The sequence below is a fragment of the Ranitomeya variabilis genome, chromosome 5 (genome assembly GCF_051348905.1).
Source record: "Ranitomeya variabilis isolate aRanVar5 chromosome 5, aRanVar5.hap1, whole genome shotgun sequence".
Taxonomy (NCBI): domain Eukaryota; kingdom Metazoa; phylum Chordata; class Amphibia; order Anura; family Dendrobatidae; genus Ranitomeya; species Ranitomeya variabilis.
The window spans coordinates 640,079,978-640,099,760 of NC_135236.1; positions in this window are offsets into that span (position 1 = coordinate 640,079,978).

Consider the following 19,783-nt stretch of genomic DNA (forward strand, 5'->3'; position numbering starts at 1 on the left):
ATCACCCCACCCTCGCTGTACACACTGAGTACTGGACAATTGTGTAACTCCCTCCTCTGGACGGATGTCTTCCTCCTCCATTGACTCCTCCTCATCCTCCTCACAAACGGTCCCCTGCCTACGCGTTTGTGAGGAACCACGTGGCGCTGACTGTCCAGAAGATGATGGAAATGGTGAATCCTCATCCTCCACCTCTTCCACAACATCATCCCTTAGCGCTTGCAGTGATTTTTCAAGCAGGCAGATAAGGGGGACAGTCATGCTGACTAGTGCATCATCTGCACTCGCCATCCGCGTGGAATAATCAAAGGGACGCAAAACCTGGCAGACGTCATTCATAGTGGCCCACTCTGTGGTTGTGAAGTCTGTACGGCGCTGACTGCGACTTTTTTGCGCCTGAAGCAGCTGGTACTCCATTACAGCTTGCTGCTGCTCACACAACCGCTCCAACATATGTAACGTGGAATTCCACCTGGTAGGTAGGTCACATATGATGCGATGTTCCGGCAGGCGGTGTCGGCGCTGCAGAGCCGCAATGCGCGCTTTTGCCGTGCTGGAACGCCGCAAGTGAGCACACTCTAGGCGGACCTTGTGCAGCAGTGCATCAAGATCCGGATAGTCCCTCAAAAAGCTCTGCACGACCAAATTGAGCACATGTGCCAGACATGGGATGTGAGTGAGGTTGCCGAGGCCCAGAGCTGCCACCAGATTTCGGCCATTATCACACACTACCATGCCTGGCTGGAGATTCGCTGGCACAAACCACACATCGCTCTCCTGCTTGATGGCATTCCAGAGCTCCTGCGCTGTGTGGCTACGATTCCCCAAGAAAATTAATTTCAAGACGGCCTGTTGACGTTTGGCCACTGCTGTGCTCATGTCGGTCGTAACAGGTACACGTTCATCACGGGTCCATGTGGAGGTGGACTGTGACGGCTCCTGCAGCGATGATTCTGAGGAACTGGTGTAGGAGGAGGAGTCAATGCGTACAGAATGGATTCCTGCAATCCTTGGAGTGGGCAGGACACGTCCTGCGCCACTCGCACGGTCTGTACCCGGCTCAACGACATTAACCCAATGGGCAGTGAGGGAAAGGTATCGCCCCTGTCCATGTTGACTGGTCCACGCATCGGTGGTGAGGTGGACCTTGCTACTGACGGCGTTCAGTAGCGCGTGTTTTATGTGTCCCTCCACATGCTTCTGCAGGGCAGGGACGGCTTGCCTGCTGAAGTAAAAGCGGCTGGGCACATTGTACTGTGGGACTGCCAATGACATGAAGTCACGGAAGCTGTCAGTCTCCACCAGCCTGAATGACAGCATTTCCAGTGACAGAAGTTTGGCAATGCCTGCAGTCAGAGCCTGTGCTCGTGGGTGGTTTGACGAGAAAGGCCGCCTTTTCTCCCATGCCTGTACTACCGATGGCTGTAGACTGGGCTGGGAGTGTGTGGATGACTGGGAAAGTGGCGCTGCGGGTGGAATTACAGCGGGTCTCTGGACAACAGGGGCAGAGGTTCTTCCACGGCGATCCTGGGAGGACGCCGAACCAGCTGCGTGTGAGGTAGAGGAAGAGGCAACACGAGCTGAAGAGGTGGTAGCTGCCGCTGTTGGTTGGCCTACCTCTTCAGTGTGTTTTTCTAACTCCGCCGGGTGCCTGTTGCGCACATGTTTCCACATGTTGGAGGTATTGAGGTTGCTGACATTTTTCCCTCTTTTGACTTTTTGATGACACACGTTGCATCTGACATAGCAAATGTCATCTGCAACTGTGTCAAAAAAGGACCAGGCACTGCAAGTCTTGGGAGCGCCCTTTTTGGCTTTTGGAAGAGACATGCTCCTAACGGGTGCCAAAGCGGAGGCTGCAGGATCCGCAGTCTTCCCCCTCCCTCTCCCTCTTTGGGCCGTACGGGGAATCTCTTCCTCAGAGCTGCTCCCACCACCTTCCTGTCCCTCACGCCAAGATGGGTCGAGGACCTCATCATCTACACTACCCTCTGCCCCCAACTGCTCCTCCTGGGTAGTCTCAGCAGCAGAGCACGCACCAGTAAGTGGCACCTGAGTGTCATCATCAGCTGATGCGGCCTGCGATGTGGTGACCGGAGCCACTGGCCCACCCGCCTCTTCAGAGGAAGACAGAAAAAGCTGTTGGGCATCACTGCACCCTGCCTCTTCTTCCATTTCTCCAATGCTGCTTGGCTGGCCCCCTGTTTCCAAGCCAAGAGATTCAGAGAACAGAAGTAGAGACGGCTCCTGTCCTGGGCTCTCTGTCTGCCTGGGCAATTTGGCAGGTGGTGAAGAGACAGATGGCTGCTCTCCAGTGCTCTGTGTCTGAGAGGATGTGGCACTAATGGAAGTTGATGCATTAGCTGCCATCCATCCGACAACAGCTTCAATTTGTTCTTCACGCAGAAGCGGTGTACGGCGCTCGGACACAAAGCTTCGCATGAACGACTGTTGCCTGGTGAAAGTGGGTGCTGATGAGTCACCGGTGCCCGCAGCAGGCACAGAATCCCCACGTCCCCTCCCTGCTCCGCGACGGCTCCCACGCCCCCGTGCCTTACTCACTGCCTTCTTCATCTTGGTTGACTGATAAAGATAAGCAGAAAAGTACTAACGGATTTGTGTGCTTATTCCTGAGCAACTCCTCCTAACAGGTATAAGAAGCACTAATTATCTAAAGTGTGGACTAGACACAAATATGAGCTAATGTGGCCTACAGAAATGTAAAGTGGTGTAACTGGTGTGTTTGGTGAACTTTATTATTTATTTATTTTTTGGGGGCTGAACTGACAACAGATAGAGCTGCAGTCACACGGAGACCGTGCAGACAGACGTAAACGGCGCTGCAAGGCCCAAAAACCCTCCTCTACTTTATCCTATGTAGTGTTTTTCCACAAATTAGCTGGAGACGGGTGGAAAGACACTAATAGGATTTTTTTAAATTAATTAGCAGCAGACTACACTACTTTGAAAAAAAAGAAAATTGATTTGGCGGTATGACGCAGTGAAAAACCCTGAGCTGGAGACAACCAGGCTATAGCTGCTCACAGATTACAGGGCGAGCTGCAGTCACACGGAGACCGTGCAGACAGCCGTAAACGGCGCTGCAAGGCCCAAAAACCCTCCTCTACTTTATCCTATGTAGTGTTTTTCCACAAATTAGCTGGAGACGGGTGGAAAGACACTAATAGGATTTTTTTAAATTAATTAGCAGCAGACTACACTACTTTGAAAAAAAAGAAAATTGATTTGGCGGTATGACGCAGTGAAAAACCCTGAGCTGGAGACAACCAGGCTACAGCTGCTCACAGATTACAGGGCGAGCTGCAGTCACACGGAGACCGTGCAGACAGCCGTAAACGGCGCTGCAAGGCCCAAAAACCCTCCTCTACTTTATCCTATGTAGTGTTTTTCCACAAATTAGCTGGAGACGGGTGGAAAGACACTAATAGGATTTTTTTAAATTAATTAGCAGCAGACTACACTACTTTGAAAAAAAAGAAAATTGATTTGGCGGTATGACGCAGTGAAAAACCCTGAGCTGGAGACAACCAGGCTATAGCTGCTCACAGATTACAGGGCGAGCTGCAGTCACACGGAGACCGTGCAGACAGCCGTAAACGGCGCTGCAAGGCCCAAAAACCCTCCTCTACTTTATCCTATGTAGTGTTTTTCCACAAATTAGCTGGAGACGGGTGGAAAGACACTAATAGGATTTTTTTAAATTAATTAGCAGCAGACTACACTACTTTGAAAAAAAAGAAAATTGATTTGGCGGTATGACGCAGTGAAAAACCCTGAGCTGGAGACAACCAGGCTACAGCTGCTCACAGATTACAGGGCGAGCTGCAGTCACACGGAGACCGTGCAGACAGCCGTAAACGGCGCTGCAAGGCCCAAAAACCCTCCTCTACTTTATCCTATGTAGTGTTTTTCCACAAATTAGCTGGAGACGGGTGGAAAGACACTAATAGGATTTTTTTGAATAAATTAGCAGCAGACTACACTACTTGGGAAAAAAAAAAAAAAAAAGGAACAGTATGAGGCAATGAACCACCCTCCCTGAACTGAATACAACCAACTATGGATGGCCTATGTGGCTGCACTCAGACTGGAGACTGGGCTGCACTCACACACACACACACACAGACCCTGCAGATCGCTGTGAAAACAGCGCTACAAGGCAAAAGCAAGGTGAATAGTAGGTGAACACAGCGGTTGCTAAATTAGCCTTTGGAAAGCACAAAGAAGCAAATCGCTATCTCTAAACTGTCCCTCAGTCAGCAAACAGCGTCCTGTCACTAACTGAATTCACAGCAGAGTGATCGCAAAATGGCGCCAGCGACTTTTAAACTGCATCATGACATCATTACACCAGCCAATCACAGCCTTGCCAGTAGTTTCATGCCCTCCATGCTAAACAGGATGTGCCCACACTTGGAATCAATCTCATTGGCTGAATTTCTGCTTTTTGAATCTTAGAACTTCCGATTCCGGTATCCGATACGCGGCAAGTATCGGAATCCCGGTATCGGAATTCCGATACCGCAAGTATCGGCCGATACCCGATACTTGCGGTATCGGAATGCTCAACACTACCCATGGACACATGGTCCGTGTGAAAACTTGGACATGTAAACACCATAGATTATAATGGGTGTGTGCATGTGTAAGTGTCTCCGGTAAGTGTGATAAAGGACAACACTAGTGTTGAGCGATACCGTCCGATACTTGAAAGTATCGGTATCGGAAAGTATCGGCCGATACCGGCAAAGTATCGGATCTAATCCGATACCGATACCCGATACCAATACAAGTCAATGGGACTCATGTATCGGACGGTATTCCTGATGGTTCCCAGGGTCTGAAGGAGAGGAAACTCTCCTTCAGGCCCTGGGAACCATATTAATGTGTAAAATAAAGAAATAAAATAAAAAATATTGCTATACTCACCTCTCCGACGCAGCCTGGACCTCACCGAGGGAACCGGCAGCGTTCTGTGCTTAAAATGCGCGCGTTTCCTTCCTTCCGTGACGTCACGGCTTCTGATTGGTCGCGTGCCACCCATGTGGCCGCGACGCGACCAATCACAGCAAGCCGTGACGTAATTTTGAGGTCCTGGAAGCCTAATTCTAGGCATTCAGGATTTTAAAATTACGTTCCGGCTTGTGATTGGTCGCGTCGCGGTCACATGGGCGACGCGACCAATCACAAGCCATGACGTCACGGGAGGCAGGACACGCGCGCATTTTAAAATTACGTCACGTCACGTAATTTCAGGTCCTGAATGCCTATTTCTGCATTCAGGACCTGAAATTACGTCACGGCTTGCTGTGATTGGTCGCGTCGCGGCCACATGGGCGGCACGCAACCAATCACAAGCCGTGACGTAATTTTAAAATGCGTGCGTGTCCTGCCTCCCGTGATGTCACGGCTTGTGATTGGTCGCGTCGCCCATGTGACCGTGACGCGACCAATCACAAGCCGGAACGTAATTTTAAAATCCTGAATGCCTAGAATTAGGCTTCCAGGACCTCAAAATTACGTCACGGCTTGCTGTGATTGGTCGCGTCGCGGCCACATGGGCGGCACGCGACCAATCAGAAGCCGTGACATCGCGGGAGGCAGGAAACGCGCGCATTTTAAGCAAACAACGCTGCCGCTTCCCTCGGTGAGCTCCAGGCTGCGTCGGAGAGGTGAGTATAGCAATATTTTTTATTTTAATTCTTTATTTTACACATTAATGTTGTATTTTACACATTAATGTTGTTTCGATACCGATACCCGATACCACAAAAGTATCGGATCTCGGTATCGGAATTCCGATACCCGCAAGTATCGGCCGATACCCGATACTTGCGGTATCGGAATGCTCAACACTAGACAACACGTAACAGAGTCACGTACATGTGAAGGAGGTCTTAGAGGATACACGAGAATATTGATTATTAACCAAGCGGTGACAGATTTGTGATAACTTCTGTGCATGGATGTGTCTAGTTTTAAACAAGAATGTAATAATTCAGTGCTATTTCTTTTAGTGAAGTCTTAGTATAATCATAGCAAATAGCTTATTTCCGTGGCTATATAAAATACCTGCGGGGAAGCTAAAAACCATTATTACACCCTACCGTGCCATGCCTTGGGATGATAACACAGTAAAAATCATTCTTGGAATGGAAAATATTCATATGCTCAGTTCAAATTACAATTTGGTAATATGTCAGTGTAGCACTTGTGCCTATGCGCCCACTAAAACTTACCCTAGACACAGAATTCTATTTGGTGGATGCCAGATGTTGAGAAAGTCTCATGTCTGAAGACCAAATAGATTTTGATTTCATTCAATTTCATCCAAGTGTAGAGCAACAGTGGTCCTACAGCCTATTTCTTCTCATATTTATTATACTACTGGCACCCTTGATTTACTACTCAGAACTCAAACTAGTCCCACAAACTCAGTCATGTTTAGGTCAGCTATCTTCGGTGTTTAGCAAGCTTAGGGTTTCTGGTGACACATCATCATATCCAAGGTGCCCTTTTCTGTGAGAGGGCACTCTTTCTCTTCGATCACTTCAAGGTGGCGCTACTCCCTTGTCTCTTAGTCTCCTTTTCTATACTTAACACACACAACCGCATAATTGCTCACAGGCACTTTCTACTTGAACTTGCCTCTATCTGGCTATCTACAAGAAGCAGTCACTTGCCCTAACACTAAGCTCTTCACAACTGTGGGCTTGTCCCGAACATTAACACTATTCTATTCTAACCTCACTGTCTCACTACAATAACTATCTTATCCTACCTATGTTATGTCCTAAGTAGTGATGAGCGAATATACTCGGTACTTCAGATTTCTCGAGCTTGCTCAGGGGTCCTCCGAGTATTTTTTAATGCTCGGAGATCTAGTTTTTCTTGCCGCAGCTGAATGATTTACATCTGACAGCCAGCATAAGTACATGTGGGGGTTGCCTGGTTGCTAGGTAATCCCACATATACTTATCCTGGCTAGCAGATGTAAGTCATTCAGCTGCGGCAAGAAAAACTAAATCTCCGAGCACTAAAAAATACTCAGAGGACCCCCGAGCGTGCTCAGGAAATCTCAAGTAACGAGTATATTTGCTCATCACTAGTCCCTAGTCCTAACCTATATCTTACCCTACACTTTTCTTGCATATCACAACCTACATTATGCATTGCTTCATATTGAATAGGCAAACATCACATGACACAATACATGGAAAATAAATTTTTTGTTTATATAAAAAATTCTACAAAATGTCCATAAAAGCCCAGAAGCGAAACACCACTAGCGCGTTTCTGGTGCATGCAGCACCTTTAGTCATAGCAGCCCATGCCTCTTCTGCATTTTTAGATAAGTGGTGGACTGAAAGTAAAAATGGCGAAAGTTGCACAATTTTTGTACACCTGTTCATTGTGCAACTTTTAACACTAGTACTATGGCATACAAAAGTGTTTGTTGAATTTTTCTTTTGCTTTACATTAGTCTGCCACTAAATTCCATGTCAATGTAATGTGTGCCGGTTGGACTTTGATGTCTTTGCATTGGTCTCTCCTTTAAGATACAAAAGAAAGTACATAAAATGTGATCCTTTGAGTTTCAGCAACAACCTTATTTTCCTTTTGCTTCTCCTTCTTGAGATTGTCCGTGATTCAGTTTTGTGGTTTTCCTTTTATCAAATATTAGACGGTAATGAAACGTTAATACAAAACGGGCCATCCAATTTTATTTTGGGGGCACTGGCAGACACTGCTGCTGATGAGGACATAGAAGGTCAGTTTTTTGGATTTTTTTTTTTCGGAACCTTCTTTGACCTTCATAGATGAGTGATTCCAGAGGTGTCCAATGACTGCTAGCTTGTCCTTCTCGATACATGTCAAATGTATGTTTGGCTAAGCGGAGGTTAATAGATCCGTTTTCCCAATACATGTCGCCCAAAATATGATATATAAAACATTTACATTTTTCACCCTATACACCCTATACATTTACATTTTTCATTCTATAAGGTATAATGTACTCTGGTTTGTGAAAATATCGCAAAAACTAAAGTGTTAAATAAAAAGGTAAAATGAAATCCCTCTAATATAATAATAGCTGATGGCAATGCCATAAGCTACATTTTTTTAATTACAGGAAATTAATTCACGTTATATTGGGTGGCAGTGAAACTGAGGACGGGTGAAAGATACTAGATACTGATTTCAGCTGGAGGGCCAGGAGGAAAGTTTACAGACCAATAAAAAATATATTAAAAATCGTAACAATATTAATTCTGCCTTGTATCTTAACAATCATGTGAAGCTTCCTGGTAGACCCTACTCATCTTAAACGTAATCCCTACTCTTTTTATCAATGTTTTCTAGATGATTATTTACAGGCATGGACACGACACTAATGAGGACATGCAAAACATCAAAAAGAGCAGATCCCAGGAAGAGGTTTCGTATAGTCCTGGCACAAAAATAGGAGCAATACTAGACTAGAACTAGAATACCTTGGTGTCCAATATGGTGGGTACATCCATATTATGAATTATACATTAGTTACAAATGCTTTACTTGGAAATCAATAGGGCCGCTGTGTTCCCTTGAGTTACTCTATTGGTTTTCTGGAATAATATCCTAGAATTTTAATTTTGCTCTGGGGTTAAAGAGCTGTAAAAACACAGGTTTATGGAAACTATTAAGCTTCATTCAGATATCTGTTTTTCACATATCTATTGTTTGTTTTTCATGAATAGAAGATTACATGTCTATTATGTGCACATCTACATTGAGGTGAGATGCCACAATGTGAGACTTTAATACTTGAGATAGGACTGTCCCGATTGGGTACACCTTGTCGCAGTGGGATGACTTTTACGCTTGATCAAAATAGTGTAAACTAAGTACCCTGTGTACTATTAATATTCACTCACTTACTACAGGGTATCTGCTCATTTTGTTTATATATTAGGTTTTGACTGTCAAATGGCCACAGTATGAATGTATTCACACATATTGCACGTGTACCAGCTTATGCTCCAGCTCATTTCTTTTGGTTTTGCTGTAGTTTCTTTCACTTTGGGGCGTGACTCCCCCTTTTGAGCTAGGAATTTCATCCGCATAGTTTCCCATGGCCAGGTGTCTGTACAGTCAGATCCAAGTTCCATACCTCCCAACTTTTTAAGAAGGGAAAGAGGGACAAAGATTGCGGCGCGTGCAGCACACTGTGGCAATTTTTAAGCTACACCTCTGACCACACCCATTTCACAACTAGTCACACCCATATCCACACCCCATCCACACCCATTTAGCACTGCTGATCAAACGGTTTCATAAACAATAATTATAAACAAAAAAATATGGTCACACATGATGCTCCATGCTGTATAATGGCCACACATGATGCTCCATACTGTATAATGGCCACACATGATGCTCCATTCTGTATAATGGCCACACATAATGCTCCATACTACATAATGGCCCCACATGATGCTGCGTACAGTATAATGGCCCCACATGATGCTCCATACTGTATAATGGCCAGACATGATGCTCCATACTGTATAATGGCCAGACATGATGCTCCATACTGTATAATGGCCACACATGATGTTCTATACTGCATAATGGCCACACATGATGCTATGTACAGTATAAAGGCCCCACATGATGCTCCATACTGTATAATGGCCACACATGATGCTCCATACTGTATAATGGCCAGACATGATGCTCCATACTATATAATGGCCAGACATGATGCTGCGTACAGTATAATGGCCCCACATGATGCTGCGTACAGTATAATGGCCCCACATGATGCTCCATACTGTATAATGGCCACACATGATGCTCCATACTGTATAATGGCCAGACATGATGCTCCATACTGTATAATGGCCAGACATGATGCTCCATACTGTATAATGGCCACACATGATGTTCCATACTGTATAATGTCCACACATGATGCTATGTACAGTATAATGGCCCCACATGATGCTCCATACTGTATAATGGCCACACATGATGCTCCATACTGTATAATGGCCAGACATGATGCTCCATACTGTATAATGGCCAGACATGATGCTCCATACTGTATAAGGGCCACACATGATGTTCCATACTGCATAATGGCCACACATGATGCTGTGTACAGTATAATGGCCCCACATGATGCTCAATACTGTATAATTGGCCCACAGTGCTTCATACTGTATAATGGCCACACATGATGCTCCATAATGTATAATGGCCACACATGATGCTCCATACTGTATAATGGCCACACATGACACTCCATACTGTATAATGGGTCCATTGTGCTTTATACTGTATAATGGCCACACATGATGCTCCATACTGCATAATGGCCACACATGATGCTCCATACTGAATAATGGCCACACATGATGCTCCATACTGTATAATGGCTACACAGTGCTCCATACTGTATACTGGCCACATAGTGCAGGATAGGAGCAGCATGTGACAGGATGGCAATGCAAGATGGGAGCAGCACATGATAGAATGGGGTGCAGGATGGGAGCAGCATATGACAGAATGGGGCACAGTATGGGAGCGCATGACAGAATGGGGGCAGCACATGACAGGATGGCAATGTAGGATGGGAGCAGCACATGACAGGATGGGGGCGCAGGATGGGAGCAGCACATGACAGGATTGGGGCACAGGATGGGAGCACATGGCAGGATGGGGGCGCAGGATGGGAGCAGCACATGACAGAATGGGGCGCAGGATGGGAGCACATGACAGGATTGGGGCGCAGGATGGGAGCACATGACAGGATTGGGGCGCAGGATGGGAGTACATGACAGGATTAGGGTGCAGGAAGAGAGTAGCACATGACAAGATTGAGGCACACTAAGCAGGATGAGGGTGCAGGATGGGGGCTGCACATGACAAGATTAGGGCGAAGGATGGGGGCTGCACAAGACAGGATAGGGGTGCAAAATGGTAGCAGCACATGACAAGATTAGGGTGCAGGATGAAAGCAGCACATACCAGGATGGAGACCATATACCAATATAAATGCTCGACACCCGGGCATAGAATCGGTTCAATAGCTAGTCTATCTATATACACACACTGGTATATGTCCCTTATACTGGGCTTCATCTTGGTATATATATCCCCCATCCTGGTAATATATATCCCTTATCTTGGTATATGCCCCCCCATTCTGCTGCTGTTCTTTAACCCCTTTATTACCTATGCTGTAATAGAATGACATAGGTGATAAACCCCTGTTCAGCGCTGAACCGGGCACATGTCAGTTGATCTATACAGCGGAGCCGCGTGTGTGTATGAGGTGTACCGATCGGAGCCACGTGTGTGTACGAGGTGTACCGAGCGGAGTCGTGTGTGTATGGAGCGGAGTTGAGTGTAATTTTACATTGTGTAGTATGTACCAGCAATTGTGCCATGATTTGGTGCCTCATTATAAAGCACATGATACAGTATCAGGCTTAGCTTAATGTCAGGCTTTACAAGGTTGCAGCACCCTATGAGGCTCAATTGCATGGGGATTATTGGTGAGGCTGCCAGTGCGGAAAAATAGCAAGCCACATTGATTAGCCTAGCATTGTCGCCCTCTCCCAGGGAGCTGTAGTTGCTCTTCCTCCAGCATTTATTGTCTGGACTATGGCACAGACTACTGATACGTCGCTGTGCAATCACAGCAGCCAAGGCCAGTAACAGAGGAGGCTGTAAGTGTCTATCCCACCCACCACCCTGCTCAGCCCCACTCATTCCACGCAGGATTAGCCAGGCATTATAGCTCCCTCCACTGCTGCTTACATTGGCACTCAGGCTGTGTCCGGCAGGTAAGCCCTGGTGTTAGGTACATTAAAATGTCCTCTCCCTCTCTGATCTGTACCGCACGCTGGAAGAACAACCTACAGAAGGGGAAGGGGCGTGGCCTAAACAAGGGCCATGTCGGCTGCTTCTCCTGCTGTGTGCGGGAGAAGCAGAGTCCCATGTGGGACAGCGGGGCAAAGCCTCCAAATCGGGACAGTCCCGCACAATGAGGGACAGTTGGGAGCTATGCAGTTCTTCACTGCCCCATCAACATTGAAGTCGGCTAACACAAAGTGAGGTTTTGGGGTTCTCCTTGTTGCTGTCAGATGGATTTTACGTTTTTTTTTATCTAAATAGTGTTAAATTAGTACCCTGTTTTATTTACATGTACTATCATTATTAGTGATGAGCTGAGCGAGTATACTCGTTGCTCTGGTTTTTCTGAGCACGCTCGGGTGATCTCCGAGTATTTGTTAGTGTTCAGAGGTTTAGTTTTTGTCACCTCAGCTGAATGATTTATAGTTGCTACCCAGCCTGAGTACATGTGGGGGTTGCCTTGTTGCTAGGGAACATGTAATCAAGCTGTGCAGCAGCTGTAAATCATTCAGCTGAGGCGACGAAAACTAAATCTCTGAGCAGTTACAAATACTCGGAGGACACCCGAGCGTGTTCAGGAAAACCCGAGCAACGAGTATACTCGCTCATCACTAATTATTATTCATTTACTCACTACATGGTACATACTCATTTTATTTTTATCTTAGGTTATACCCATTATAGTCTATGGGGCTGTTTATCGGGGGACCATGTGTCACCAAAAACAGCATTATGTCTTATTTTGATCCAATGGTTTAGTGAAAATTCACAGACAACACACAGATGGCATCCATCTATGTGATGTCCATTTTCAGTATTGTCTTGAATAGGAGAAGCTTTGGAAAAAAAAATTTTGGCAAACAAGAAAATTTGATAAAACTCTGATGGTAAAAACGGATATGGAAAAAATGGATGTCTGAAGGAGGCCTTATAGAGAGCTAATCTCTAAGAATTTTTGGCCTTTTTTTTGGAGGCTATATACGTATGGAGTTGACTATGATATTCCAAAATACTGTAGATTTCTGCCTAAGATATTCATTATTATTTATTATATTTGATGATATATCACCATTACCTTTCACATCTCTCTATCGGCAGTATCATCACTGTCATCATTGGGGCTCACAATCCAAATCCCCAACCACTATATCTTTGGAGTGTGGGAAGAAACACCTGAAGAACATGCAAACACCTTGCAGATGTTTCACATATTGTGATATTAAACCAGGATCCCACACTGTTGCAGCAACAGTCCTTCCTTAGAAGCATGGGTTTGCATCCTACTTCTAACCTAATCTTAGGGTGGCACAGTGGTTCAGTGGTTAGAACTTTACCATGGCAGTTCTGGGGTCAATGGGATCAAATCCCACCAAGGACAACATCTTCAAGGAGTTTTTATGTTCTCCTCGTGTTTGTGTGGGTTTGCTCAGGGTTTGTGTGGGTTTCCTCACACATTCCAAAGACATACTGATGCCAGATATTGGCATTGCATGGAAATGATGTTGCGCATTGCCATAGCAGGCACATTGATGTCAGCTGACACCCTCGGTGCTGGCTGCTGAAGAGGACACCACACATCGTGGGAGCAGAGGAAGGTGAGTAGAATGTTTTTTTTTTTTATGCAGTGGCAGACTGAGGATATTTACACCAGGAATGGCCTCAGGATGGGAGACATATATAGCAAGAAGAAAATATATACCTGGAAGGGCCCCTGGATGGGGAATATACTGTATATAGCGTGAAGGTTCCAAGTATGAAATTACGCATATACCTGGAAGGGTCCAGGGTGGAGGACATTACTACATAATGTTGGGGAGAGGGGCAACACTTGTGTCTTTATAGGCTTTAAAACACTACAAGGGCACATACATCTGACCAACATTCAGGGGAGACCCAGGTCCAAATTTTGCAAAGGAACCCATCGAATTTTGGCTGTGAAATATGATGGCGCTATATAAATAAACATAATAAATAACAGTTTTAACCACTGAGCCACTACAAAGTCCAAATGAGTCTTCTGAGCAATGAATTAGCAGATTCCTTATCATTTATGCAGGTCTAATAGTGCATGATAACTTTTATTATGCATGAGGTCCCACTAATTTTGGATTACAGGAATTTTACTTGAATATGATTTTATTGTAAATATTTTCTAAACCAGCAGAATATATTGCAAGGCAATTACGTTTGTATAATATTTTGGAGTAAAATATGCTGTAATAAATGAAAAAATAACTGAAAACCATTAAAATTAATTTATCCTGCTGGAAGCCCAAAATACAAATATGGATTTATGAAAATAGGGAGATTATATTTTTGCAGTCTGAAGTGGAAGAGAATCCAATTACAATGTCAAACACTGCTAAATACTTCCTATCACTACAAGGTGATGCTCTAGAGTCATGAACTTGCCATGTCTTTGAGGTTCTTTTTTTTTAATGGACATTTCACTTTAACAGCGCACCGTGTGGCTTGGAATGGTATTGCAGAACCCCCAACATGCTAAATAAGAATTAAATTCATGCTACCTCTGCATCTCATCTTACCGTAGATATGTATTTTTGTTAAAATCATGTAAAATCCAATCAATTTAATAATATGAATGCATATCAAAAAGCTTTTTAGGTAAAATAAAAGGAAATTCTCTATGGTGAAAAAGGAAATTAAGAGTGTTGTTCGCCTCTATTTTAATGCTTGCTTTGAATAAAAATATATTATTATTTTATTATTCCATCCTGTCAGTTTAAGCAAAGCACTGGCCTGTGAAGCTCAGATGAGAGAGTAACATTCTCACACTTAAGGAATTATCTCTGCATCATTTGGAGTTTTCTGCTCTACTAATTCTCGACCCATTCCTACATCCTTCAGGCCTTTCATCTTGTGTTAAAGGGGACACATCTTCTCATTCAAGTTGATTAAACCCTTTACCAACCGGAGGTTTCAGGGGGGAAGGGTCAAATGTAGAAAAAGGGTTAAATCACAGCCTGATTCCCCCTGGATATACTGTATAGCTTCTTTTGGGTTCTTTTTTGGGGGGTAAAGAGGGGAAAGGGGGTTATTCAGTATTTCCTACAGGTAATTTAAGGTCATAAATCGAATCATCTCACCTTACTCAAAATGTAGTCCATCATTTATTTCATTAGCTTGAATCTACAATGCCTGCTTCTTAGTACAGTTAAATATTAACACATGCATAAATTAAAAATAAACCTTGTGAAGGGATTAGTTCATTTTTCATTAGCAGGTTAGCTTGCCAAGCTATCTCAGGGATTATATAAAGTCAGTTTTTCCAAAGATCAAAATTAATGTCTAGTAGTAAAAAAGTTGTGGCAATAATTTTTGGACAATCCGTGCTAAAAAAAAGCAATAATTTTTGGACAATTTATCTACTTTATGTAGTAATATTCTACATCCTGGGCCCTGTCCAGGCTTAAGACAGGACTTAACATCTAGATTTGCTCTCTAGAATGATTTGTAGAAAACAAAGGAATGAAGGTAACATGATTTATGATAATGAAAACAAAAAGGATCTTATATATAAAAGAAAAGATTTGCGTCAGTTTACCTTCATTTTCCAATAATCCCATGCATCAGTCTAAAGTTTGCAATTTTTACGAATTGACAAATGATTACTGGAAATCAGGTATTGAGGGAAGCTGCAGGCTACAATCTCACCAATGCTCAGATTCAGTGGCAATGTAAAGAGGTTGTCTCAAATTGGAGGGATTTCTAATTGTAATGCTCTGCTTTTTGTCTAGTTTACCCATCACTTATGCTGTATAAATGCAGTGGCAGGTCTAAGAAAGGAGTGCAGTGCTTACAGACTCTTTTTTATAGAGCTTGTAAGCTCTGCTCTGAAGCTGGTTGTGTTCCAGGATCCAGCCAGCATCAATGCCCCTGCCCTTCTCCGATGCTGTAGAAGCAAAACAACTAAAGAGAGCAGAGTTCAGGACAATAAAAATGCCTCATACTGGTTCACGTTATTTTTTTTACAATTTGGATTCTTCAAATCGGTTCAGCCCCAATGAACCTGTTGAGATGTCAGTCGTCCCACTTGGACCTCCCACCAGGAAGTTTTGACCCATCCTAGATATTGGGAATTATTTCAGCTAGGAGGTCAGGGGAGGAGATTTCAGTTCAGCCCAGAGAGGCGGTGGCAAATAAGGGAGGGGGGCAAGCTAGGGATTAAAAGCTAGCTACACACCTTTAGCTGGTGTCCTTGTTCTGCCATGGAAGCTGCGTCATGTCACGCGTGGAGACGGACCAGAAACTAAGAATGTACCTGTGGACTCTAGGGTTTTACTGGGCCCACATGCTATAAGGAACAGTAACTTGACACATACAGCTAACTGCAATCCCTTACTGGTGCCCTACCTTTATATGCACTTCTGGCTGCAATATCTCTATATTACTCTGTATACATTTGTATTATCTAGTGCGCCTTTCGGCAATTAAAATATCAATTAATTTGTGGCTGCTCTTTTACCTTGAATCCCAATTTCCTATGTCCATGAGTCCAGCTAGTACTTACACGCTCCCTGGGGTTTGGTTTGTGACCCGATATTGTCACAGGAAGCCTAGGTGGGCAAGAGCTAATAACCCGGGCTGTCGTGATTCTCAATGGCGAGAGAACATAGCCCAGCATATATGAGAACTAGCTCTTGGAAGATGGAAACTATACTGACCATGAACTAAACCTGCCGCACAACTAGAAGTGGCCGGGTAGCATGCCTACGTTTTTTATCCCTAGATGCCCAGCGCCAGCCGGAGAACTACCTAATCCTAGCAGAGGAAAAGACAGTCCTGGCTCACCTCTAGAGAAATTTTCCCAAAAGGCAGACAGAGGCCCCCACATATATTGGCGGTGATTTTAGATGAAATGACAAACGTAGTATGAAAATAGGTTTAGCAAAATCGAGGTCCGCTTACTAGATAGCATGAAGACAGAAAGGGCACTTTCATGGTCAGCAGAAAACCCTATCAAAACACCATCCAGAAATTACTTTAAGACTCTAGCATTAACTCATAACACCAGAGTGGCAATTTCCGCTCACAAGAGCTTTCCAGACACAGTAACGAAACAGCAGCTGTGAACAGGAACAAAATGCAAAAACACACAAGGACAAAAGTCCAACTTAGCTAGGAGTTGTCTAGTAGCAGGAACATGCACAGAAGGCTTCTGATTACATTGTTGACCGGCATGAAACTGACAGAGGAGCAAGGTTATATAGCGACTCCCACATCCTGATAGGAGCAGGTGAACAGAGGGGATGATGCACACAAGTACAATTCCACAAGTGGCCACCGGGGGAGCCCAGAATCCAATTTCACAACAGTACCCCCCCCCTCAAGGAGGGGGCACCGAACCCTCACCAGAACCACCAGGGCGATCAGGATGAGCCCTATGAAAGGCACGGACAAGATCGGAGGCATGAACATCAGAGGCAGTGACCCAAGAATTATCCTCCTGACCGTATCCCTTCCATTTGACCAGATACTGGAGTTTCCGTCTGGAAACACGAGAGTCTAAGATCTTTTCCACAACGTACTCCAACTCACCCTCAACCAACACCGGAGCAGGAGGCTCAACGGAAGGCACAGCCGGTACCTCATACCTGCGCAACAATGACCGATGAAAAACATTATGAATCGAAAAGGATGCAGGGAGGTCCAAACGGAAGGACACAGGGTTCAGAATCTCCAATATCTTGTACGGGCCGATGAACCGAGGCTTAAACTTAGGAGAAGAAACCCTCATAGGGACAAAACGAGAAGACAACCACACCAAGTCCCCAACACAAAGCCGAGGACCAACACGACGACGGCGGTTGGCAAAAAGCTGAGTCTTCTCCTGGGACAACTTCAAATTGTCCACCACCTGCCCCCAAATCTGATGCAACCTCTCCACCACAGCATCCACTCCAGGACAATCCGAAGATTCCACTTGACCGGAGGAAAATCGAGGATGAAACCCCGAATTACAGAAAAACGGGGACACCAAGGTGGCAGAGCTGGCCCGATTATTGAGGGCGAACTCCGCCAAAGGCAAAAAAGCAACCCAATCATCCTGATCCGCAGACACAAAACACCTCAAATATGTCTCCAAGGTCTGATTAGTCCGCTCGGTCTGGCCATTAGTCTGAGGATGGAAAGCAGACGAAAAAGACAAATCTATGCCCATCCTAGCACAGAATGCCCGCCAAAATCTAGACACGAATTGGGTCCCTCTGTCAGAAACGATATTCTCCGGAATACCATGCAAACGAACAACATTTTGAAAAAACAGAGGAACCAACTCGGAAGAAGAAGGCAACTTAGGCAAGGGAACCAGATGGACCATCTTAGAGAAACGGTCACACACCACCCAGATGACAGACATCTTCTGAGAAACAGGCAGATCCGAAATAAAATCCATCGAGATGTGCGTCCAAGGCCTCTTCGGGATAGGCAAGGGTAACAACAATCCACTAGCCCGAGAACAACAAGGCTTGGCCCGAGCACAAACGTCACAAGACTGCACAAAGCCTCGCACATCTCGTGACAGGGAAGGCCACCAGAAGGACCTTGCCACCAAATCCCTGGTACCAAAGATTCCAGGATGACCTGCCAATGCAGAAGAATGAACCTCAGAGATGACTCTACTGGTCCAATCATCAGGAACAAACAGTCTACCAGGTGGGCAACGATCAGGTCTATCCGCCTGAAACTCCTGCAAGGCCCGCCGCAGGTCTGGAGAAACGGCAGACAATATCACTCCATCTTTAAGGATACCTGTGGGCTCAGAATTACCAGGGGAGTCAGGCTCAAAACTCCTAGAAAGGGCATCCGCCTTAACATTCTTAGAACCCGGTAGGTAAGACACCACAAAATTAAACCGAGAGAAAAACAACGACCAGCGCGCCTGTCTAGGATTCAGGCGCCTGGCAGACTCAAGGTAAATTAAATTTTTTGTGGTCAGTCAATACCACCACCTGATGTCTGGCCCCCTCAAGCCAGTGACGCCACTCCTCAAAAGCCCACTTCATGGCCAAAAGCTCCCGATTCCCAATATCATAATTCCGCTCGGCGGGCGAAAATTTACGGGAAAAAAAGGCACAAGGTCTCATCACGGAGCAGTCGGAACTTCTCTGCGACAACACCGCCCCAGCTCCGATTTCAGAAGCGTCGACCTCAACCTGAAAAGGAAGAGCAACATCAGGCTGACGCAACACTGGGGCGGAAGAAAAGCGGCGCTTGAGCTCCCGAAAGGCCTCCACAGCATCAGGGGACCAATCAGCAACATCAGCACCCTTCTTAGTCAAATCAGTCAATGGTTTTACAACATCAGAAAAACCAGCAATAAATCGACGATAAAAGTTAGCAAAGCCCAAAAATTTCTGAAGACTCTTAAGAGAAGAGGGCTGCGTCCAATCACCAATAGCCTGAACCTTGACAGGATCCATCTCGATGGAAGAGGGGGAAAAAATGTATCCCAAGAAGGAAATCTTTTGAACCCCAAAAACACACTTAGAACCCTTCACACACAAGGAATTAGACCGCAAAACCTGAAAAACCCTCCTGACCTGCTGGACATGAGAGTCCCAGTCATCCGAAAAAATCAGAATATCATCCAGATACACAATCATAAATTTATCCAAATAATCGCGGAAAATGTCATGCATAAAGGACTGGAAGACTGAAGGGGCATTAGAAAGACCAAAAGGCATCACCAAATACTCAAAATGGCCCTCGGGCGTATTAAATGCGGTTTTCCACTCATCCCCCTGCTTGATTCGCACCAAATTATACGCCCCACGGAGATCAATCTTAGAGAACCACTTGGCCCCCTTTATACGAGCAAACAAATCAGTAAGCA